Source organism: Chelonia mydas, chromosome 2 (assembly GCF_015237465.2).
Source record: "Chelonia mydas isolate rCheMyd1 chromosome 2, rCheMyd1.pri.v2, whole genome shotgun sequence".
NCBI classification, from domain to species: Eukaryota; Metazoa; Chordata; order Testudines; family Cheloniidae; genus Chelonia; species Chelonia mydas.
In genome coordinates this window covers 199,030,798-199,056,841 of record NC_057850.1, presented here as the reverse complement: position 1 = coordinate 199,056,841, position 26,044 = coordinate 199,030,798, and positions in this window count along the sequence as shown.

The window sequence follows — 26,044 nt, the reverse complement described above, 5'->3', positions numbered from 1 at the left end:
CTCTGCTGTACTCTCCTTCCTCCTTTTTACTGTAACTAGCACTGAAAGGTTGTGAAATGTAGCAGAGGTGACAAATTGAAAAGCTCAGGCTGATGATTGCAGGAAAATGCTCAGCTGGAGTAAAAGCTTCAACCATTTTGGAAGAGAGAGAAAGAGAGAGAGAGAGAGAGAGACTTTGCTGTGTGACAGTGATAAAGGAAAAGCCTCACTCCAATCTGCAAGTGTCTACTGCATCTTTTTTAATTAAGGCTCTAATGTTGCAATAAGCTTGTCATAAAAATAAAGGGAAGGGTAAAACCCCTTTAAAATCCCTCCTGGCCAGAGGAAAAATCCTCTCACCTGTAAAGGGTTAAGAAGCTAAAGGTAACCTCGCTGGCACCTGACCAAAATGACCAGTGAGAAGACAAGATACTTTCAAAAGCTGGGAGGAGGGAGAAAAACAAAGGGTCTGTGTCTGTCTGTGTGATGCTTTTGCCGGAGACAGAACAGGAATGGAGTCTTAGAACTTAGTAAGTAATCTAGCTAGGTATGTGTTAGATTATGATTTCTTTAAATGGCTGAGAAAATAGCTGTGCTGAATAGAATGAATATTCCTGTCTGTGTGTCTTTTTTGTAACTTAAGGTTTTGCCTAGAGGGATACTCTATGTTTTGAATCTCATTACCCTGTAAGGTATTCACCATCCTGATTTTACAGAGGTGATTCTTTTTTTTACTTCTATTAAAAGTCTTCTTGTAAGGAAACTGAATGCTTTTTCATTGTTCTAAGATCCAAGGGTTTGGGTCTGTGGTCACTTATGCAAATTGGTGAGGATTTTTACCAAACCTTCCCCAGGAAGTGGGGTGCAAGGGGTGGGAGGATTTTGGGGGGAAAGACGTGTCCAAACTCCGTTTTTTTCAGGAACCCAGATAAAGTTTGGTGGTGGCAGTGGAAATCCAAGGGCAAAGGGTAAAATAATTTGTACCTTGGGGAAGTTTTAACCTAAGCTGGTAAAAGTAAGCTTAGGAGGTTTTCATGCAGGTCCCCACATCTGTACCCTAGAGTTCAGAGTGGGGAAGGAACCTTGACATGGTGGCAGATTAGCCTGAAATCCTGAAACATGGGATTAACCTGAAACATGGGATTAACCTGAAATCCTTTTGAGATCAATTTGTGATTCTTTTGAACCAGAAAAACAGATTTTAAAAAGGAAATATTTTTTTTTCCTTTGGGGCTGCTGGAAAGGAGGTCCAACTGAAAGCAGCTAGTTTTTTCTCTGCTTTGGGGCCAGAGCAGAGACAAAAGGGGATTATCTTTGTGAATTGCAGGTTTTCTTTGCCTGGAGGCAGAGTAGTTAACCTCCTGCAGGGAAATTCACAGTCTTCACAAACCTGAGGTTTTTCCCCCCCTAAAAGTAAATAGGGGGGTGTTCTACCCATTTGCCTGGAGACAAAAGTGGCAAGAGTTTTTTTCTTTAGGATTTTGATTTTTTTTTTTACAAGGAGCACAGATTTGAAAAGGAATTTTTTTTTCCTTTGCGGCTGCTGGAAAGCAGGTTTCCAAGTAGTTGGGGGTTTTGCTTTGATTTGGGGCCAGAGCAGAGACAAACGGAATTGTCTTTTTCTGTAGGCTGACAATCACTATCAGAGAATAGGTATCCTATTCCAGCACAGCAAAATTTTACAAGCCAAGTTTTGTTTGTTTTATTTCTAAACCTCGGGCGTAAAGTTAGTTAAAAACAGAGAGGTTAGGATGACAGACTCCACAGCTCAACAAAAGCTGGAATTAGCCAGATTTCAGGCTGATGAAAAACAAAAGGAACACGAAAGACAGATAGAACTCATGCGGATGGAGAAGGAGGTACAGGAGGCTGCCCACAGGAGGGGAATGGAGGCAAGGAAGCATGTGGAGGAGGAGAAGGAAAAAGAGGAAGCATGAACTGGAGATGGAGAAGGTAAAGGCTCAGCAGAATATACCAACAAACCCTAGCAATCCTTCTCCAGGTACCACTTCCCATCCCAGAAAGCTCCCCACCTATAAGGCAGGCAATGATACTGAGGCCTTCTTAGAAAACTTCGAAAGGGCCTGCCTTGGGTACAGCATCTCTACCGATCAATACATGGTAGAGCTGAGGCCACAGCTCAATGGACCCTTAGCTGAGGTGGCAGCTGAAATGCCTAAAGAACACATGAACAAGTATGAACTGTTTAAATCCAAGGCGAGAGTCAGAATGGGGCTAACACCCGAGCATTCTCGTCGGCGGTTCAGAGCCCTAAGGTGGAAACCAGACGTGTCATTTACCCGACATGCCTACCACATTGTGAAACATTGAGATGCCTGGATATCAGGAGCAAGTGTTGAATCTCCAGTAACTTTGCCCTTTCTAATGCAAATGGAACAATTCTTAGAGGGTGTTCCTGAGGAAATAGAAAGATACAGCCTAGATGGGAAGCCCAAAACTGTAATCGAGGCAGGAGAGATTGGAGCCAGATGGGTGGAGGTTGCAGAGAAGAAGAAAACTGGTCGCAGTTGGAGCGGAGACCAGAAGGGACAACCCCAGACCACACCCTATTACCGGGGGCCACCCAAGGCCCCACCTACCTCCCAAAGAACCCTCCAGACACCTTATCGTCCCACCACCCTGTTCTCCAGCAACCCACCTCGCTCCAGTGACCCGTCAGCTGGACGATGTTTTAAATGTAACGAGCTGGGGCAGGTAAAGGACAACTGCCCCAAGAACCCCAACAGATTATAGTTCATTGCACCGAAATCACACCAGAGATCCACAGGCCCAGATAACTCCCAGATACCCTTGGAGCAGAGGGAAACTGTGAGTGTGGGCGGGAAGAAGGTCACCACGTGGAGGGACACCGGAGCACAAGTGTCAGCTATCCATGTTTCCTTAGTGGACCCCAGTTTAATCAACCCAGAGATCCAAGTGACAATTCAACCCTTCAAGTCCAACTCTTTCAATTTGCCTACAGCTAAGTTGCCTGTCCAGTACCAGGGCTGGTCAGAAACATGGATTTTTGCAGTCTATGATGATTATCCCATCCCCATGCTGTTGGGGGAAGACTTGGCCAATCATGTGAAGCGGGCCAAGAGGGTGGGAATGGTCACCCGCAGCCAGGCTAAACAAGCTGTGACACCTAGCTCTGTTCCGGAAACTTCTATCAGGACCCGGTCAGAGGTGATGGACCTGGACCCCAGGCCAATGTCTACAACAGCAGTAGTGGATCCAGTCCCAAAGACCCAGACGGAACCAGTCCCAGAACCGGAACCAGCAGAACAACCAGCACCAGAGCCATTGCCAGCACTGAATCCAGTACTTGCAACCTCAATCCCAGAGAGCCCCACCGAACCTGAACTGGCAGCAGCCCATAACCCTACACAAGAGGCTCAGCCGGAGCCTGAACCCCAACATAGTGTCCCAGCGGAGAGCGGTTCACAGTCAACGGAAACAGCCCCATCCCCTACATCGCTTCCAGAGGGACCAAGCATAGGTGCACAATCCAATGAGGAACTGATGTCTCCAGCATCAAGGGAACAGCTCCAGATCGAACAGGAAGCAGATGAAAACCTCCAGAGAGCTTGGACAGCAGCACGGAGCAACCCACCACCTCTCAGCTCTTCTAATCAATCCAGGTTTGTTGTAGAAAAAGGACTTTTATACAAGGAAACTTTCTGGTGGACACCAGGAAGACTGGCATCCTCAGAGACAGTTGGTAGTTCCAACTAAATACTGGGCTCTTGAGCTTAGCCCACGATCATCCTAGTGGCCATGCTGGGGTGAACAGGACCAAAGACCGTTTGGAGGGGTCATTCCACTAGGAGGGAATGGGCAAGGATGTTTCTACTTATGTCCGGTCTTGTGAAGTATGCCAAAGAGTGGGAAAACCCCAAGACCAGGTCAAAGCCCCTCTCCAGCCACTCCCCATCATTGAAGTTCCATTTCAAAGAGTAGCTGTGGATATTCTGGGTCCTCTTCCGAAAAAGACACCCAGAGGAAAGCAGTACATACTGACTTTCATGGATTTTGCCACCCGATGGCCGGAAGCAGTAGCTCTAAGCAACACCAGGGCTAAAAGTGTGTGCCAGGCACTAGCAGACATTTTTTGTCAGGGTAGGTTGGCCCTCTGAGATCCTCACAGATGCAGGGACTAATTTCCTGGCAGGAACTATGGAAAACCTTTGGGAAGCTCATAGGGTGAATCACTTTGTTGCCACTCCTTACCACCATCAAACAAATGGCATGGTGGAGAAGTTTCATGGAACTCTGGGGGCCATGATACGTAAATTCGTAAATGAGCACTCCAATGAGTGGGACCTAGTGTTGCAGCAGTTGCTCTTTGCCTACAGAGCTGTACCACATCCCAGTTTAGGGTTTTCACCATTTGAACTTGTATATGGCCGTGAAGTTAAGGGGCCATTACAGCTGGTGAAGGAGCAATGGGAGGGATTTACACCTTCTCCAGGAACTAACATTCTGGACTTTGTAACCAACCTACAAAACACCCTCCGAACCTCTTTAGCCCTTGCTAAAGAAAAGCTAAAGGATGCTCAAAAAGAGCAAAAAGCCTGGTATGATAAACTTGCCAGAGAGCGTTCCTTCAAAGTAGGGGACCAGGTCATGGTCTTAAAGGCGCTCCAGGCCCATAAAATGGAAGCATCGTGGGAAGGGCCATTCACGGTCCAGGAGCACCTGGGAGCTGTTAATTATCTCATAGCATTCCCCACCTCCAACCGAAAGCCTAAGGTGTACCATATTAATTCTCTAAAGCCCTTTTATTCCAGAGAATTAAAGGTTTGTCAGTTTACAGCCCAGGGAGGAGACAACGCTGAGTAGCCTGAAGGTGTCTACTACAAAGGGAAAAGTGCTGGTGGTGTGGAAGAGGTGAACCTCTCTATGCCCTTTGGGCATATGCAGCGACAGCAGATCGAGGAGCTGTGCACTAGCTACGCGCCAACGTTCTCAGCCACCCCAGGACTGACTGAATGGGCATACCACTCCACTGACACAGGTAATACTCACCCAATTAAAGTCCAACCTTACCAGGTGTCTCCTCAAGCTAAAACTGCTATAGACCGGGAGATCCATAGGGGCGGATTACCCCCATTTGTAACATATCCTGGAAGTACATGGGCATCTCCAGTGGTTCTAGTTCCCAAACCAGATGGGGAGATACGTTTTTGCGTGGACTACCGTAAGCTAAATGCTGTAACTCACCCAGACAACTATCCAATGCCACACACAGATGAACTATTAGAGAAACTGGGACGGGCCCAGTTCATCTCTACCTTGGACTTAACCAAGGGGTACTGGTAGGTACTGCAAGATGAATCCGCCACGGAAAGGTCAGCCTTCACCACACATCTCTGGCTGTATGAATTTAATGTACTCCCTTTCGGGCTGCGAAATGCATCCGCCACCTTCCAAAGACTTGTAGATGGTCTCCTAGCGGGATTAGGAGAATATGCAGTCGCTTACCTTGACGATGTGGCCATATTTTTGGATTCCTGGGCAGAACATCTGGAACATCTACAAAAAGTCCTTGAGCGCATAAGGGAGGCAGGACTAACTGTTAAGGCTAAGGTGTCCAAGGTACATCAGGTGGGTCAAGGAACTATCAGCCCCCTACAGGCCAAAGTGGATGCTATCCAAAAGTGGCCTGTCCCAGAGTCAAAGAAACAGGTTCAATCCTCCTTAGGCTTGGCCGGTTATTACAGACGATTTGTACCGCAATACAGCCAAATCGCCGCCCCACTGACAGACCTAACCAAAAAGAAACAGCCAAATGCCGTTCAGTGGACCGAAAAGTGTCAGAAGGCCTTTAAGCAGCTTAAAGCGACACTCATGTCTGACGCTCTACTAAGGGCCCCAGACTTTGACAAACCGTTCCTAGTAACCACAGATGCGTCCGAGCATGGTGTGGGAGCAGTTTTAATGCAGAAAGGACCTGATCAAGAATTCCACCCTGTAGTGTTTCTCAGCAAAAAACTGTCTGAGAGGGAAAGCAACTGGTCAGTCAGTGAAAAAGAATGTTACGCCATTGTCTACGCCCTGGAAAAGCTACGCCCATATGTTTGGGGATGGCGTTTCCACCTGCAAACCGACCATGCTGTGCTACAGTGGCTTCATACCACCATGGGAAATAACAAAGAACTTATTCGGTGGAGTTTAGCTCTCCAAGATTTTGATTTCGACATCCAACACATCTCAGGAGCTTCTAACAAAGTGGCTGATGCACTCTCCCGTGAAAGTTACCCAGAATCAACTGGTTAAAATCATCCTTGAGATGTGGAAAATATTGTTAGTCTTTATGTACCTGGTAGTATATTTAGAGGTGCATGTGTCTTATTAACTCTGTTTTTCCTAGAGCTCCAGGAAGAAATCCCAGCCATCATTTCACCCTAGCTGAGATTTGGGGGGGCGTGTCATAAAAATAAAGGGAAGGGTAAAACCCCTTTAAAATCCCTCCTGGCCAGAGGAAAAATCCTCTCACCTGTAAAGGGTTAAGAAGCTAAAAGTAACCTCGCTGGTACCTGACCAAAATGACCAGTGAGGAGACAAGATACTTTCAAAAGCTGGGAGGAGGGAGAAAAACAAAGGGTCTGTGTCTGTCTGTGTGATGCTTTTGCCGGAGACAGAACAGGAATGGAGTCTTAGAATTTAGTAAGTAATCTAGCTAAGTATGTGTTAGATTATGATTTCTTTAAATGGCTGAGAAAATAGCTGTGCTGAATAGAATGAATATTCCTGTCTGTGTGTCTTTTTTGTAACTTAAGGTTTTGCCTAGAGGGATTCTCTATGCTTTGAATCTAATTAGCCTGTAAGGTATCACCATCCTGATTTTACAGAAGTGATTCTTTTTTTACTTCTAATAAAAGCCTTCTTGTAAGGAAACTGAATGCTTTTTCATTGTTCTAAGATCCAAGGGTTTGGGTCTGTGGTCACCTATGCAAATTGGTGAGGATTTTTACCAAACCTTCCCCAGGAAGTGGGGTGCAAGGGGTGGGAGGATTTTGGGGGGAAAGACGTGTCCAAACTCCGTTTTTTTCAGGAACCCAGATAAAGTTTGGTGGTGGCAGTGGAAATCCAAGGGCAAAGGGTAAAATAATTTGTACCTTGGGGAAGTTTTAACCTAAGCTGGTAAAAGTAAGCTTAGGAGGTTTTCATGCAGGTCCCCACATCTGTACCCTAGAGTTCAGAGTGGGGAAGGAACCTTGACAAAGCTCCTCACAAGTTTGATTTCAGTAAGGCTGTATGCTGGTCCAGGGATCTGTCCAGGGGTCATTACAGGATCAAGACCTAAGAAAACAAGTATACTGCATGGGCTGAGTATGCTATCTTGAAAAATACATAACTTATTTCAAAACCAAGATTCTTCTTCTATTTCAAAGGCACTAAGCCTCTGTCACATCTAGGTACACTGGAAGTTTGCAAACATGATCATCTTAGAGTTACTGATGGACAGAAAAAACACAATATTTTCTTAGCATGTGAATAACATTGTTTTCATGCTGAGATAGAGAGATGGATTTTTAGGGCTATTTTTATAAAAATTTCCTAAACAATTCATTTCTGTAAAAAAAAAAGAGGTTTGTGTTTTTAAGAAACTTACAAGCAACTAAAAACAGAGGTTTGAGCTTGAAGAGGATTACTGTCATTTTAAGCATCACTTTTATATTTGAATATTTTATACTTACTATAATTAAAAGTCATACTAAAATCACTATTATTGAAAGGAGTTAGAAACAAATTTTTCCTTATTGTTCCTGTTTGTTTACTTTGTACATTTTACAGCATTCTGTGTTTAGTCCATTGTCATCTTTCCCACGTATAGTCAGTATACCCTCTGCTGAAAAGACCTTATTAACAGAGGTGCAGAAACTCTCAGGTACTGGGGAATCTGAGCAGACTCAAAATTTGGGATCTTCTTTTGTATGACTAATTTTAAAGCTAATAATGTCAAAAGCTCCTAGTAAGAAACTTTGGGGATTAATTTATTCTTTCCAGTTACATTGTGGGGTTATTAAACTGTTTAGCACAATTGCAATGACTTGGCTACAGCCAACTGTTTCAGTTTATTTTAATAGGGTGTTTACCTTATTAAAGTAATAACAAAGAAGAATGATCGTATTAATTATTACAACCAACTAGTTGCCACAAGCCTCCACACCAACCCCTAAAAATGATTTGTTATGTATGTGAAAAGTCAAACTACTGAAGGTCTCTATTTTTTTTTAAAAAAAACTTCTGGAGATTAATGGATTCTTTTCAAATAAAAACTATTGTTCTGCACTGAGATGATGGAAAGAGGTTTTCTAATGCACAGTAAGAGATTTAGGGCTGGATTCACTGAAACTTTTGCAGAATGACTCTAAAAAGACTACTATTCTGTACTGGTACATTTACACAGCTGGAATGGGCTACATAAGGTGCAAGGCAATAGTGAGCAAAATTAGGACCAAGTTGTCCCCACCCACTCAGTGGCATAAATGAAAGGAGAATCAGGCCCAGATTTTTACATTCTCTGCCCCACCACACACAAATCTCCTAGATCACAGACTTACACGTCTGAGCAGCATACATGATGTTCTGTACTTCAGACATTGGACACATATGGGTGATTACAATTGTATGGAAGTGGGATTTCACTGTTAATTATTGATGCAGGGATTTTCTCTATTTGAAATGACATACAGAGAACATAGACAACAATTTGCACAGTGCTTTATTCTGCAACACAAATCGGCATAGGCAACGACGTTATGGGCATGCTCAGCTGTGCCTGGTATCTGTCGGGTGCCAGCAATGCCAGAGCTATGCTAGCTAGAGATTCCCCAACACTGTGATAATTCCCAAACTGGGGAGATCTGCCTCTTTCCAGTCCCTTTGTGCTGCAGCATAGAATCTAGCTCTATGTTTCTCTGACCCAAGAACTTCTTATGAGTAGGACGTGTTGCCTGCCCTTGTTGGCATTTATCTGAGAGTACATTCTGACCAAAGGGAACTGCTATTTTCTTAGGGAAAGAATGTTGCACATGGAGTGTATTAGCTGGTATTCAAAGTTCAGGTTGCAGGCGATGGTAACAGGAGAGTGATTATCTCCATATTTACTGTTTCCCCACTGCACAGAAGGATCTTCAGTGGAATTGGTTCCAAGAAAAGAGCTAACTTCTTGGTGCTGAATATGCCTATGCCTCAATATCTCCACAGCATTCAACTAACAGCATTTGGGACTTTGTGTTTTAAGTGGGATGTTATTTTTCATGGGCCAAATTCTGCCCTTGGATGCTTCCATGTGGCTCCCATTACCGTCAATTGGAGTCTCATGCGTGAACCAAGAGTAGAGAGGAAGCAGCACTTCCGTTATATATAGGTGGAAGCACTTGGTACCTCTCATGTGGGATTTTATTCCTGCATGGAAAAGTCTGCAGAGCTCAACAGGGTTTCTTTTGGTTGCCTACTGATTTAAGGTGTGTTAACTTGTATGACTTCATCTTTGACCTTCAAACACTTGTGAGGGATTACTGAGTTAATCTAAAGGAGAGAGCGGCAACTGAGGCATGGGAGACTGGGACCATCCCATACAGACAGTGTTCATGTATGCCGGTATTAACTACATTAGAGAATTCATGGATTTAATGAAAGAGCCCACTTACCAGCTCTGAATCCTGGCACTTACAATACTACACCATGTACATAAAAGAGGGTATGTTTGTATTTAAGCGAGTGTTTCAAAGCCAAATGTGGTGAAGAAAATACATAACTAGATAATAAATTACATGAAATATTTGGAATCTTATAAATCAGGGATTCTTAGAAGTTTTCATATTTCTCTCCATCTCTCTTTTCAAGGGAAGAGGGAGAGCCATGAATATGTGTTATTTGAATATGCAGTTTTCATGTGCTTAATTATGATGGCAAGAAAAACCTACCAAAATTTGCCTCCAAATCAAACCAGTTGGACTGAGTATACGTTGATGTACCAAGGGCGAGGAAAGAGCAGCTGTCTCAGGAAAGACGTAACAGAAGGGTGAGACAAAGTTACTTGAGGCTATATGATGTGTGCTATATAATGCAACAAATTATGGTGGAACCCCATATTTCATGTAGGTGGAAGTTAATTTCTAAAAATGTTCACAGCACAACATGGCTTGCTGCTTTACCATAAGTGCAATGTTTCTCCAAATGTCCTTGTTATGAACATAAGCATCCTATTAGAGCAAAATACTCTCAGCTAAGCCTCGCAGACTATTCCAATACTGCAGAAGATTTATAACTCTGTTCTACAGGTTCTCAGCCAAGTGATAGATATATCGATAGCAAAGTGATCATGATTCTATATGCATCTCTCCTTAGATATAATAATAATAGTATACAGAAGTAGTACAGTTAGTAACAGTGGGCCACATTGTCCAATATGTTGGGGGGACGGTTCCTTCAGATTGTTTTATTGAGGAACTAGGGTTTGTAAGCAGAAGCCTTGGGCTACCGAACCCATGAATGGGCTTAGATTTCCATGGGGAAATCTAAATACACTCTGGGTCATCCACAAAGGCCAAAACACTCATAGAAAACATATGCCAATCCTTTCACAATGCTCCTCAGCCTTCTCCCTCCATCCCCTCATGTCCCTAACAAAATGAGGACCCATCAGGAGCTCCCTGCAGATAGGTGAGCTGGGGCATAGACACAGAAAGAGGACAAAGGAAGGATGGTCATAAGCATAAAGATGGGAGAAGCAAGGTCCACAACAAAATTTAAGTTTGCTACACCCGAGCAGCAAGAGTCACTCAGTCTGCAGCAGGTGTCACAGTTTAGGACCAATGTACCTGTATTCCCTCTCCAGGGTCCATCAAGGGCACCCACTTTAGGCTCCTGGCTCCCAGTAGTCACCCTTCTTGGCTGGAGACCCATGTCTCACTCCTTCCTGAATGGGGATGTTAAGTCTGCACAGCTCCCTGCCTTACACTCTGATATCCCCAGCAAGCCTGACTGCCTAAGAGGTCAAAGCCTGCACTTTAGTTTCTCAGCGAAGGTTAAGACCAGTGTATTGCACTGAGAATTATTTTTGTTTAAAACTTTGTGGCCTTACATGGGCTGTAAGGAAGAGGACTCGATTTCACAGAATCATGGACATTAGAGATCTATTAGCAATTCAGGGCAGGACTGTTCCCTCTGGTCTTATTTAAGAAGAATTTCCTGAAAGCCAAACTGTGCCCCGATAGGCAACATGCGGCTCTCGCTGATGTCAGTGGCAATCCATACACAGACCTGGGATGGTAAATTGCCCTGCATGTTTATAATAAAGACTGGTGATAAGAACAAAGATGAGGGATTTAAAGGACCTCATTCCTTGTGTGAGTGATTCATATCATTATGTATAAGTATTGAATATTTAAATGGACTGGGGATCTAATCTGATGATGGATTATAGTTAAAATATGTCATTTTAGAACTCAGGGTAACCTTTTAAAGAATTTCTCACTGTCTCATACTCTCTAGAGTCATTAATTATTCGTTTTGAAGGATCAGTCTATGGACATACCTTAAGTTCTTCTCAGGTAGACATAGAAATCCAGTTCAAATTATTCTTCCCACACTCCAAGCCAATTAATAGATTGAGTGAGGTTTCCTTGGTTAACACTCTTCACCTGTCACAATCACAGGTATATTATTTTGCCCACCAGAAATGGATTCTGGGTACTCACATGGGGAAAAACCTTTTTTCCCGGTTCAATAAAATTTGGCATAAATTTCACCCTTAGATCTCAGAGCTTTCATTAAAAAGTTGCATGGCAGCAAGAGCAGACTCCTTTCGTTTGACTATTAGTCCCCAAAGAAGTACCAAAGTAGTGGTAGCAAGAGTGCAACATTATTCTTGAAAGATGAAGTACGTTACATCCTGTCCAAGTTTGGCTTCAAAACTTGGGAGAAAGTAAGCCTTGACTCTGATTTCCATTGTGATGGGATTGATTACAATGGTCCCAGGCAGGTGGTGATTTTGGTCAGGGAGGAGGCTGGGGATGGAAGAACAGCCACAGAGTGTGTGTGTGCGTGACAGAGAAAGAGACTTTACTATTCCAGGTAGGGATGGCTCCAAATTAAAACCCTAAATCTAAAGACCAGCAAGCTTTGGTGAACTCCAAAACTTTGTTACCATCCATTGGAATCATACTGGACCAAAGGTTACCAACTAACCTTAGCATTTCTCATAGACCACATCTAAAGTGACTTGGTTGGTGAAAGTTTCAAAGGTGGCAATGAAAATACAAGGAGGTTCAACAGGAAAAGTAGTTCATGTTTCCATGAGCAACAGTATTCATGGTTCATCCTCCTTCACTCCTTAACCAGTAAGGCACATACAACAATGGCTCCCAAACACTCATTCCTTCCATTACTGATACTTCAGGGGTTTGTGACTGGTGTTCTAAGCTCCCAGCTCCATAACTTAATGATGCACAAAGATGTTCCTCTGCTGAGCTCAAGCGTGCTTCCTACTTCTTTGTGTATTCTCTAACCCACACTGTAGTTTCACCTATGTAACATCCAAGAAATAGGGGTTAGAGCTTGTACAAGGACTGGGAAATGATGGCTTTACTAATATTTGTTCGATATCTTAGGACAGTAAACTAGTGTATTTGCCTAAATAGCCTTGGGACTACTGTCATACATGATGGTATCAAAATCAAACATACACACATAGATCTCATAAGAACATAAGAATGGCCATACAGGGTCAGACCAATGGTCCATTTAGTCCTGTCTCGTCTTCTGACAGTGGCCATTGCCAGATACTTCAAAGGGAATGAGCAGAATAGGCCAATCAAGTGATCCATCCCCTGTCATCCACTCCCAGCATCTGCCAGAGGCCAAAGGACACTCAGAGCATGAGATTGTGTCCCTGATCATCTTGGCAAATAGCCACTGATGGGCCTATCCTCCATGACTTTATCTAGTTCTTTTTTAAATCCCATTATAGTTTCGGCCTTCACAACATCCTCTGGCAACAAGTTCCACAAGTTGACTGTGTGTTCTATGAAGAGGGACTTTCCTTTGTTTGTTTTAAACCTGCTCCCTATTAATTTCATTGGTCACCCCTGGTTCTTGTGTTATGTGAAAGGGTAAAAAAGAGGCTGGATAGCCATCTGTCTTGGATGGTTTAGACACAGCAAATCCTCCATCTTGGCAGGGGGTTAGATTAGATGACCCTTCCAGTCCCTTCTAACTCTGTGGTTCTAGGATTCTATAAATAACACTCCTTTATTCACTTTCTCCACACCATTCATGATTTTATAGACCTCTATCCCATTCCCTCTTAGTTGTCCCTTATCCAAACTGAATAGCCCATCTTTTTAATCTCACCTCATACTGAAGCTGCTCCATATCCATAATCATTTTTGTTGCCCTTCTCTGCACCTTTTCCATTTCTAATATATCTTTTTTGAGATGTGGGGACCAGAACTACACTCAGCATTCCTGGTGTGCCTGTACCATGAATTTATATAGCGGCATTATGATATTTTATGTCTTATTATCTATCTATCTCTTTTCTAATGGTGTCTAACATGGTTAGTTTTTTGACTGCCACTGCACACTGAGAGGATGTTTTCAGAGTCATGTCCACAAGGACTCCAAGATCTCTTTCTTGCATGGTAACAACTAATTTAGACCTCACCATTTTGTATGTATAGTTGGGATTATGTTTTCCAACATGCATTTCTTTGCATTTATCAATATTGAATTTCATCTTGTTCATCTTCCCCTTTTGTTACCCAGTCACCTAGTTTTGTGAGATCCATTTGTAACTCTTCCCAGTCTTCTCTGGACTTAATCTTAAGTAATTTCATATCATCTTCAAATTTTGCCACCTCACTGTTTAGCCCTTTTCCCAAATCATTTATTAATATGTTGGACAGCTCTGATTCCAGTACAGATCCCTGGGGGACACTATTTACCTCTCTCCAGTCTGAAAACTGAGCATTTATTCCTACCTTTCATTTCCTGTCTTTTAAGCAGTTACTGATCCACCGGAAGACCTTTCATCTTATTCTATTATTGCTTGCTTTGCTTAAGAGCCTTTGGTGAGGGACCTTGTCAAAGGCTTTCCAAAAGTCCAAGTACACTGTATCCACTGGATCATTCTTGTCCACGTGTGTTCACTCCCTTAAAGAATTAACAGATTGGTGAGGCATGCCTCACCAAACAAATCATGTTCATTTATGTATTTAATTCTTTCTTTACTATAGTTTCAACCAGTTTACCTGGTACTGAAGTAGATTTAATGGCCTTTAATTGCCAGGATCATCTCTGAGGCATTTTTTAAAAATTGGCGTCACATTGGTTCCACTCATCTGATACAGAAGCTGATTTAAACAATAGGTTACATACCACAGTTAGTAGTTTTGCAATTTCATATTTGAATTCCTTCAGAACTCTTGGGTGAATACCATCTAGTCCTGGTGACTTATTACAGTTTATCAATTTGTTTCAAAACCTCTTCTAATGACACTTCAATCTGGGACAGTTCCTCAGATTTGTCACCTAAGAAGAATGACTCAAGTCTGGGAATCTCCATCATATCTTCTGCAGTGAAACCGATGCAAAGAATCCACTTAGACAATGGCCTTGTCTTCCATGACCGCTCCTTTAGCAACTCAATCATCCAGTGGCCACACTGTTTGGCAGGCTTCCTGCTTCTGATGTATTTAAAGTTGGAGTCTTTTGCTTGTTGCTCTTCAAATTCTTTTTTGGCTTCCCTCATTATACTTTTACATTTGACTTGCCAGAGTTTATGCTCCATTCTATTTTCCTCAGTAGAATCGGACTTCCAGTTTTTAAAGTATCCCTTTTTGTCTTGAACCGCTTCTTTTACTCTGTTTAGTCATGGTGGTACTTTTTTGGTCCTCTTACCACTCTTTCATTTGGGGCATTAATTTGAGCCTCTACTGTGGTGTTTTTTAAAAGTTTCCATGCGGCTTGCAGGCATTTCACTCTTGTGACTGTTCCTTTTAATTTCCATTTAACTAACTTCTTCATTTTTCTGTAGTTCCCCTTTTTGAAGTCAAATGCTACCATGGTTGGCTTCTTTGGTATCCCCCCTTCCCCAGGACGTTAAATTTAATTATATTATGGTTGCTATTACTGAGAGTTAAACCCTTTTGGACAAGATATTGCGCTCCACTTAGGACTACATCAAGAATTGCTTCTCCTCTTGTGGGTTCCAAGACTATCATTAATGATGTCTGGAAACTTTATTTCTGCATCTCGTCCTGAGATGACATGTACCCAGTCAATATGGGGATGGTTGAAATTCCCCGTTATTACTGAGTTTTCTATTTTATACCCATTCAAATCTCCCTGAGCATTTCACAAGCACCATCACCACCCTGGTCAGGTGGTTGGTAGTATATTCCTACTGCTATACTCTTATTATTGAAGCACGGAATTCCTATCCATAGAGATTCTATGGTACAGTTTAAGTCGATAGACATTTTTACTATATTTGACTCTATGCTTTCTTTCATCTATAGTGCCACTCCCCCACCATCACGACCTACTGTTATTTCTACATATTTTGCCACCACCATTTTGCCACCACCCATCAATTATTGTTATTCCACCAAGTTTCTGTGATGCCTATTATTTCAATATCCTCATTTACTACCAGACACTCAAGTTCACCCATCTCAGCATTTAGACTTCTTCAATCATGTACAAGCAATTATAAATTGTGTCACTTTAGTTGTCTGCCTTCATGTGATGTAACTGAAAGTGACTTTTTTGCATGACTGTTTCTCTTCAGTTCCTACCTGTACTTTATCCACTTCTATCCTCTCCTCCTTACAAGGACATAGAGAATCCCGGTTAATAGAGGCTCCCCTATGGGATGTCTGTTTGAACTGTGTGCTCCTTCATACCTGTCAGCTTTCCCCCAGCTTTAGTTTAAAAACTCCTCTACAACCTTTTAATTTTACATGCCAGCAATCTGGTTCTGTTTTGGATTAGCTGGAGCCCATCCTTCCTGTCTGGGCTCCTCCTTTCCCAAAAGATTCCCTAGTTCCTAATAATCCTAAAACTCTACTCCTTACACCATCATCTCATCCATGCATTGAGACCTTGCAGTTCTGCCAGTCTAATTGGCCTTGCACATGGAACTAGAAGCATTTCAGAGAATGCTACCATGGAGGTCCTGGACTTTAATCTCTTACACAGCAGCCTAAATTTGGTCTCCAGGACCTCTCTCCTATCCTTCCCTATGTCACTGGTACCTGCAAGTACTGGTAGGTAACAACCAGCTCCTCACCAGCACTGCACATAAATCTGTCTAGCTGTCTCGAGAGATCCACAACTGTCACACCCAGCATTGCCCTGTTTAATTTTGTACAGTGCTTAATAAACTAATCTGCAAATAAATGAGATGTAAGCACCCTACATAATAATAATAGCATAATCATAATTTTAGTATAATAAGGAACTAGTGTAATAAGATAATACAATCCCTCACAGGGGTGTTGTGAGACTTGTTCCTTAAGTGTTTTGAGATCTTCACATTAAATATTACTACAATTAATATCATTAGCAAAAAATGAAAACAATTATTTTTTTTTATTCTGAGCCAAGCAAAGGCAGCCTTCACCATGAGTAGTCTCATGGTTGCATCATTTGCCTTCTAAAGACTCTTGAAATCCCAATTTTACATACCATCAGACAATTAAATTACTCTTTTGGTTAATGAACATGGTAATGTTTATTTCAGTACTAGAAGTTACTTTTTTGGGCATTGTTACATCAGCTAATCATTAGCAGGTTTGCCCTTAGGAAATTGTTTAGCAAACCAAAAATATCTCTTTTTAATGTGAAACAGTTGACATGAAGGGCTATATATGCAAGTTTAAGTTTGAATATCTAAGGGAAAATTGGAATGTTAAAGGCCTCAAAGCTGCATACTCCTGGCATGTCTGTTGTGCCAACTACTCAAAGGCGAGACAGGGCCAAAAACCAAAAACTCCCATTTAAGCCAACAGGAGTGCTGCCATGAACATTAATGTGAGAAGACTTAGAATTAGGAACCTAACCTCCTCCTTTTAGGGGACTGGCAAAATGAGAATGTTTGAAGCACACATCCTCTATTTTCCCCTCAGACACAGCCACCCACGGTGGCTGCTTAGCAAAAGTGATTGATGCTACTGTAACTCCGATTGCTTCACAAACCTTACAGGGTACTGTTGGAATCTGGATGCTAGGACTAATGTGCAGGGTGGAGGCATGTTCATTTGCTCCACCTCATGCTGAGAATTATGAGGGGTTCTTTCCTGAACTCTAGCCCTGGCAGAATTCCATCACTGGTGAAGGCTGAGAGGCAAAATGAGAAAGGATTCTCATGCCCGGTTTCATTTGTACATCACTAGAACCTTCAGCTGAGCAGCAGTTCATCGGGGATATATAACAAAATGTCCAACTATGAGCCACACTTCCCATACACTTGTCACAAATACTGGTGGTTTCTTTTCTCATAAAGTGCCTCTTTTTCCTATAGGTAAAATCCAAATATCGATATTTTTGAGGTTAATGTGCATATTTTGGACCTAGAAGAGGGAATTGAAAGGTAGATAGTGAAGATACGTTTAAGAGCACATGAACACATGAAAAAAATTTCTGTTAAACCCAAGTATAGAGCGCTCACAACCTGGTACCTGGAAACAAACTACTAAAAGCACAGGCTTTTCCTTCACAAGATGTAGAAGCCTATTTCATGCCCACAAATAATAATGGAATTCCAGTGGGACTGGTCACACAAGTACGTGCTACTCAACATGAGTGAGGTGTGTAGAACCTGACTCAGATTGTAATCTCTGCAGGGCAGGGACTATGTCCTCTTATGTGTCTGTAAAGCATCATGCACAGTGATGGCACTATATAAATAAAACTTCAAACTACACTATTATTTAGCCACAGAGGCTTACTCTTCCCATCCCCGCCTCCCCTTAAAGAGCAAATATACTTTTTGGGAAAAGGTACCTGGAGTGACAGCAGTGAACTCTGAAATCTTCTAGATGTAGAAAAGTTACAGCATGGGCAGTAACAGCAACACACTATCTTGCCAACGTGCCTCAGTGGTGACTTGGAGATACCGAGGGCTCAATTGTCACTCTGCACCATTCACTCCTGTGAAAAAGCAAGCCTGTATGGCTACATAATAACATAGTGCCATCAGCGTGCATGGTGTTTCACAGACACATAAAATGACACAATCCCTGCCCTGAGCAGCTTACAACCCAAGGGCCAGATTCGGCAAACCTTCCTCACATTGCGAGCATAGGAGATAAATGCTGTTAAAGCAGAATGATGGAGTTAAACATGTCCTTTGTGCTCGCCAGCACTAGAGTAAATCAATACATAACATGCAGAGCACCAATGAATCAGGCCCCAGGTCCCTATATTCAGGAGATGAAAGATAATTCAGTCTTCCTGTCCATTTAAACCTCTATCTTTCCATCAAGACTGCCAAATGAGTACCAGTTGTGTTGGCAGTTTTTTGCATGATATAAACAGCTGTCCACTGGTAATGAGACTAAGGTCACCAATTTGTTTAGCCTAGACTAGCGAACAGCTGTAAACAGGTGATATCTTTCAGCACTACTAACTTGGCCAGGATTCAGCCTTGCATCCTGACTGTGGGAAGACCATATATCCTCCTTACCAGTCCTGTGACTTCCAGCTCCTCCTTAACTAACTGTGTACGTAGACCCCTGGGGGGATATTTTCTCTACGTGCAGGGAAATCAGGTCTCACCCGGCTCTATTGGAGTCAATGATAAAACTGAGGCCAGGATTTTACCTCATAACTTTAAGCACACTGTGAGATGTGTTTATTTCCCTAATGTTACTTTGCTGTGTCTGTTTCAGAGTACTGAAAATGAGAGGAAGAGAGCGAAAATGGGATTTGGAAAAAAAAGAAATCTCTCCACCCAACTCATCCCACCTAAAAAAATACAATAAAAACCACTATAATTCCATTAGGAGAGGAACAAAAGTGATATCTGCTGGGTTTCCATCATTGTATTCCTAATTAAATTCATGTTTATAAATTAAGCTGGGGTGTACAGATGGGATATTTTCCTTATGGTGTCATGGGGATTCAAATATAAACTCCTTCACTTTTACTGGGCCACACTTTTCACAAAACTCATCTTGTATAAACAATACAAATCTTTTAATAGTTTTCCATCAAGCAAAAGTCAGATAAATATTTTTAAAGCACGACACTGAATTTTCATGCTGTTTATTTGCACTCCCTTGGTATCAACATACTCTTATAAGCCCAGGATCCTGAGCGTCATGGCTTGATGTGCATTATGAAGATGTTTATTAATGGAATTTTAAAAGGGGGCATTTTAAAAGAGAATGCAGAAAACATGTAGCACCTTTAAGGGGACCATTTAATAGCCAGTAGCTATAATCTTCAACCAAGATCTCTCACCAGTTTAGCAGGGAGGGAGATCTGGTTAGGGTTATGATGGCAGAACTCTCAAGAAACCTCAAGTGCTACACGAGATAGTTTTGGTTCATTGATGTTGCTCCAATTCAGCACGAGACCTGTGCTCCAGCTTGGTGTTATGGGCATTGTGTTGCTGAATGTGTTGTTTTTTGGATGAGATGTAAAACCAAAGTCCTGATGACTTGTGGTTATTAGGGATCTCATGGGACTTCTTGAAAGATAAAAGCATTAGCCCCAATATCCTGGCCAAATTTTAATTTGAGTAATTACTTACCAACTCCCTAAATCCCCCCTATTCTTTACCTCCTACTGTAGACTCTTGTATAGTGCTAAACAGCTACTGCATTCTACCATGATGGTAGACACAATTTATTATTAGAGAGAAACCCAAATCAAATCCCTGGTTCTAAAACACTCTGAAACCTGGGGGATGTTTTGATGCAAAATTCGTACCTTGGCCCCCTGTGAATGTGCTAAATCAAATCCAAATATCAGATCCAAACTTGGGGAAAGTTTAAAACTGGATCCTTATATTGTGGTTCAGGCCTATCTCTAATTATAAAGAGCTTTGGGAGCCTTCTGGCAATACTGAGCTATTATGAATTAAACTGGCATTTTGAATGCTTTGCAAAAGGGTGTCACAAACTTATTTGCTGGAACAGGACAAATTACATTTTCGTTATGGTCCAGAAGCCAGGTCTGATAAACATAGGTCCATATATTGCCTTTGCTCTACAGTAGAGGTACAGTCCACAGAAGTCGTTCCCTTGACTTCACTGGGCTTTGAATCAGACACAATGGGAGGTTTGCCTAAAGACTGGTAAACATCTGACTTCTATGTAATAATTAGGTTCAACAGTTTCAAAAGTAGACTGATTTTGGGTGCCCAATTTTGCCAGGTGCACGCATTGCTTACAGCTACTATTCTGAGTGACTGAAAATCAGGTCTCCAATGTCTAAAGTTGGGCTCTGTGGGCATGTGTTATAGCAAATCTATATAAAACTGATGTATAAACTTATTGGGATTAATGTTATTTAGGAAATTTGGCTTTTAAAGGTTTATAATTTTTAAAGGTTTTTGTTTTCTATTTTTCACCTCTAGAATCTTATTGGACTCAGACAGAAATAAAACTGCACAAACAACTTTGCCTTTGCTATCCTTGTTTCTTTACTATCATGAATCACTGAAGATTGGACATAAGAAAAAATGTTGCTCTCTTGCAAAGGAGGAAGGAAGAGGTAAGAATTATGATCCTTGGAAAAGATTAATATTCACACAGTAGATTGAATAAAAAAAAAGAGCAAAGTCTTTGCAGTACAGTTTAGTGGATTATACCTTCATTTTTGGATAGTCAGCATTACGCCTTGCCAATTCATAATTAACATCTGCTGTAGCTAGATGATCCAGAGCCAGATGCAAATTGCTAAGGTCCTTTTAAAACCTTGCACTACAAATGCAAAGACCAATTTTCCAGTGAGAATGACAGAATCAGCACACACATTACAGAATGTGTTACTAACAAGTCAGATATAGATTATATTTAGTAAAATTAGTAATGTAGTGATCTTTAAAATAACCATGTAGAATTGCTTGGTGGGAGTACTCTCCATTGTCAAAAAGAGGACCTAAATTTGATTCCTTAGCCTAGTATGGGATGAGGAGCTGTCAGGATAGCAGCTTTTTTGCCTGTATCTTCTGAAGAAAGAGAATGCTTTGTATCACTCAAATGTGACCCATTTGGTCAATTAAGGAGAAGTGCTGTATAAGTCCATTCCAGACATTTTTAGATGGCAACTGACATGAGATCTCAAGCAGCAGCAACAGAAGAAGAAAAATAGGATTCCAAAAGATCCTCATGGGATCATGTGTTTGGGAGGGTGATTTTAGAGAAAGTAGGAGAAAGATCCTTCTCCTACATTATTCTCCTCTGTGTCATCAGCATGGAGACAATGGTAATTGTGTGCATGAAAAATTAACACCGTCCAAATGTGAAATTAAACAGCAATGGCAGTGACATTGCCAGCACCCCTAGTTCCAGCATCTATGTGCTCAGGTATATTTTACAGTTTTTATTTTTTTTCCTCAAAATTCACTAAAAACAAATATGAACTCTGATGATGGATTGTGGATGAAAATAAAGGACAATGTGTTGGACAAGCTTACAGCTACAGAGGAGTCTAACAGGTTTTTGAGAAGCATGATAAGACATTAGTTTCTTCTTGTATGCAGTGTTGTTGTAGCCATGTCAGTCCCAGAATATTAGAGAGATAAGAAGGGTGAGGTAATATCTTTTAGTGGACCAACTTCTGTTGGCGAGAGAGACAAGCTTTCCAAAGAAGAGTTGTGTGTGCCTCGAAAGCTTGTCTCTCTCACCAACAGAAGTTGGTCCAATGAAAGATATTACCTCACCCACCTTGGCCTTCATTACTTCTTGTAATGTTGCTCGCTCATTCCCAAATGCCGTGTCCTCACATAGGTCAAGTCAGAAAAAAAAACTAATATGCCACAATCCTCCAGTGATCTGTGTGCGCAGACTCTTGTGCCTGCAAAAAGCCCTGTCAATTTTAGTAGAACAATTGTTTCTAGTAATAGAGGTAAAGGCCTGTGTTAACTGTAGCCACTCAAGAAAAAAGTCTTGCTGCCAGTCATCTTAAATTGTTTAGAAGGATCAAAAGCTGCCCACACAAATTTTGTTTGAAAATTACACATGCAGTCACAGCCCGTGAACTTAAGGCTTGTCTTCACTATGGGGGTAAGTTGACCTAAGTTACACTACTCCAGGTACGTGAACAACATAGGTCGACTTACCCCGGTGTCTTCGCCTTGCTGCATCGACAGGAGATGCTCTCTAGTCGACTTCCCTTACTCTTCACGGAGAGCTGGAGTACCAGGGTTGACCAGAGAACACTCTGCCATTGATTTAGCTGGTCTTCACTAGACCGGCTAATTAGATTCCTGCTGCAGCAATTGTAGCAGTGTTGATCTCCCCGGAGTGAAGACCAGCCCTTAATTGCAGACTAAAGGAGGAAAATTTTGTGGGAGTCCAAAGCTGATCTATTACTGGAGATCCGTTTTCCCTTAGAAAGGCATGAGTTAGTGTGGTTCTATATATGCTAGTCTCCTTTTCTGAAGATCACAACAAATGGAAACAATGAGAAGTATTAAAGTGAAATCTGCCCCTTTGGTAAATTACACAATGCTCCCCAATGCAAAATGCTATCAGAGGAATTTCTGTTTTATACTAATCTGCTGTCATTCTTTTAGATGTCCCTCAGCACTTACACCAAATCAACAGGCACAGAAAGCTTGGCAGTTGCCTGGGTGAGAAGGGTTTGGGTGGCCCAAGCAACAAAAAGATAGTGTGGAGATGTCATGAAACCAAACAAGTTCTGTTTTTCTTTGAGTAAAATAACTTTGTAAGTTGCTTATAGGACAGTGTTGTCAGGTTTCAGTGCAGTATGAGCAGCATGCAGAGAATAGATAGCTTTTCTGAGGAGCTGATTCAGGACTATAAGGTGGACAAAAAGCTGGCTAGATCATCAGGCTCAACGGGTAGTGTTCAGTGGCTTGATGTCTAGTTGGCAGCTGGTATCAAGTGGAGTGCACCAGCGTTCGGTCCTGGGGCCAGTTTTCTTTAACATCTTCATTAATGATCTGGATGATGGGATGGATTACACCCTCAACAAATTAGCGGATGACACTAAGCTGGGGGGAGAGGTAGATATGCTGGAGGGTAAGGATAAGGTCCAAAGCAACCTAGATAAATTGAAGGATTGAGCCAAAAGAAATCTGATGAGGTTCAACAAGGACAAGTGCAGAGTCCTGCACTTAGGATGGAAGAATCCAATGTACTGCTACAGGCTGGTGACCCACTGGCTAAGCGGCCGTTCTGCAGAAAAGGACCTGGGGATTACAGTGGACAAGAAGCTGGATGAGTCAACAGCGTACCTTGTTGCCAAGAAGGCTAACAGCATATTGGGCTGCATTAGTAGGAGCACTGCCAGCAGATCAAGGGAAGTGATTATTAAGTCCCCACTATTCAGAACTGGGGAGGACACATCTGGAGTATTGCATCCAGTCTTGAGCCCCCCACTACAGAAAGGATGTGGACAAATTAGAAAGAGTCCAGTGGAGGGCAATGAAAATGATTAGGGGGCTGAGACACATGATTTATGAGGAGAGGCTGAGGGAACTGGGCTTATTTAGTCTGCAGAAAAGAAGAGTGAGGGGGAATTTGATAGCAGCCTTCAGCTACCTGAAGGGGGGTTCCAAAGCGGATGGAGCTAGGTTGTTCTCACTGGTGGAAGATGAAAGAACAAGGAGCAATGGTCTCAAATTGCAGTGGGGGATTGCTAGTGCTTTAGAGGATAGGACTATAATTCAAAATTATGTGGACACCCTGGAGAAATGGTCTGAAGTAAGTATGATGAAATTCAATAAGGACAAATGCAAAGTACTCCACTTAGGAAGGAACAAACAGTTGCACACAAATAAAATGGGAAATGACTGCCTAGGAAGGTGTACTGCAGAAAGGGATCTGGGGATCATAGTGGACCACAAGCTAAATATGAGTCAACAGTGTAACTGTTGCAAAAAAAAAAAAAGCACACATAATTCTGGGATATATTAGCAGGAATGTTGTAAGGAAGACACAGGAAGTAATTCTTCCACTCTAGTCCAGGCTGATTAGGCTTCAACTGGAGTATTGTGTCCAGTTCTGGGCACCACATTTCAGGAAAGATGTGGACAAACTGGAGAAAGTCCAGAGAAGAGCAACAAAAATGATTAAAGGTCTAGAAAATATGACCTGAGGGAAGACTGAAAAAATTAGGTTTGTTTAATCTGGAAAAGAGAAGACTGAGAGTGGACATGATAACAGTTTTCAAGTACATAAAAGGTTGTTACAAGGAGGAGGGAGAAAATTATTGTTCTTAACCTCTGAGTATAGAACTAGAAGCAATAGGCTTAAATTGCAGCAAGGGAGGTTTAGGTTGGACATTAGGAAAAACTTCCTGACTGTCAGGGTAGTTAAGCACTGGAATAAATTGCCTAGGGAGGTTGTGGAATCTCCTTCCTTTGGGATTTTTAAGAGCAGATTAGACAAACACCTGTCAGGGATGGTCTAGATAATACTTCATCTGGCCATTAGTGCAGCGGACTGGACTAGATGACCTCTTGAAGTCCCTTCTAGTTCTATGATTCTATGATTCTCCTGACTGCCCCTATTGACCATGCGTGACAGTCTCTTTTCATACTGCCCCTTATGCTTGCAATAGCCTCCCAGTTGTTGCTCTCCAGGCATATTTCCTCTCTTTCATCTAGAAAGTCTCGGATATTCAACTGTTTCTGTGAAATCTCCCTATTAAAATAAAGGCACATTTTCTCATCTATGAGCTTAGCATCATATTCCTCTGTGTTATACCGAATTGTGTTGTAAGCTCTGGGGCTGACCTACTGTTAGAGCAGCACATTTACTCATTGTGCTGCATCATATACATTTGCAGCACTCCAGCCTGAACTTTGCTTAGCCTATAATAATCAGTGAGCTCCAGCCCCTGAGCTCCTCAGAGAGGTTTCTCTGCAATGCACAGCACCTCTCACTGTACATTCACAGAAGATATTATGTTCACTGCTCTGTTAAATCAATAAACTAATGTACTGATTAATTGGGGTAAATACACCCTTGGTTTCAAACAGCACTAAATTTGTTTACAGTAAAACAAGTTTAAGAACAAAAGAGCAGAGATTAAGTGATACCAAGTAAAAGAGATAGTTACAAGCAAATAAAAGTGAAAACATGCATCTGAAGTCTAAAACTTAATCTAACAAGATGCAGTCTTCATTCAAGATGGTTTATTTTACTTGGTGTCTCCTTTCCAGCTTTTTATTGGCTGGCTTGGCCAGGACCCACCAAAGAGTTCAAATTACTTGGTTTCTTTGTCTCCTTAAGGTGAAGGATCGAGATGTGTTCCTTATATCGCAAAAGGAGCTGTTTTTGTCTCACAAGCCAGGAACGCCTCCAGGGGATTCAGTTTCCTGTATCTCTGTGGAGTGTAGGAGCCATGTTAATTCTCTGTTTGGATAACCCCCGCTAGTTTAGCTCAATAGCTTTGTTTGCCGTTGTAATGAGGTGCACTCACCTCTCATGAGCACCCCCCATCTCAGGGTGTGTCCCTGCACTCTCTCTCTGTTTGTGGTGGTCTGCGGTGACTCAGCCCTCCAGTCGAGTCACACACACAGTCTGTATATGAAATAAAATAAAGCAAACCCCTTCCGAGGTATAAGCCCAACAGGAGCCTATCACCCTCTGCAAGGTCCTTTGATCAGCAGCCTCATCTCTGGGTTCAGTCCTCAATAAGTCCAACAGGGCATATCATAGTACCCTGCTTTGAACTGTTTCTCAGCCCATTCTGGGCTTTTTCAAATGGTCCCTGCTCCTCAAGCAGTCCCAGCCCTGATGTGGGGCCATATTCCCACAGAGCTCCCTCCTTCAAGACTCTTTGCCTCCCTGGGCCTTCCTGGCCCCAACTCTTCAGCTTGGCCACTAATAGAGTTCAG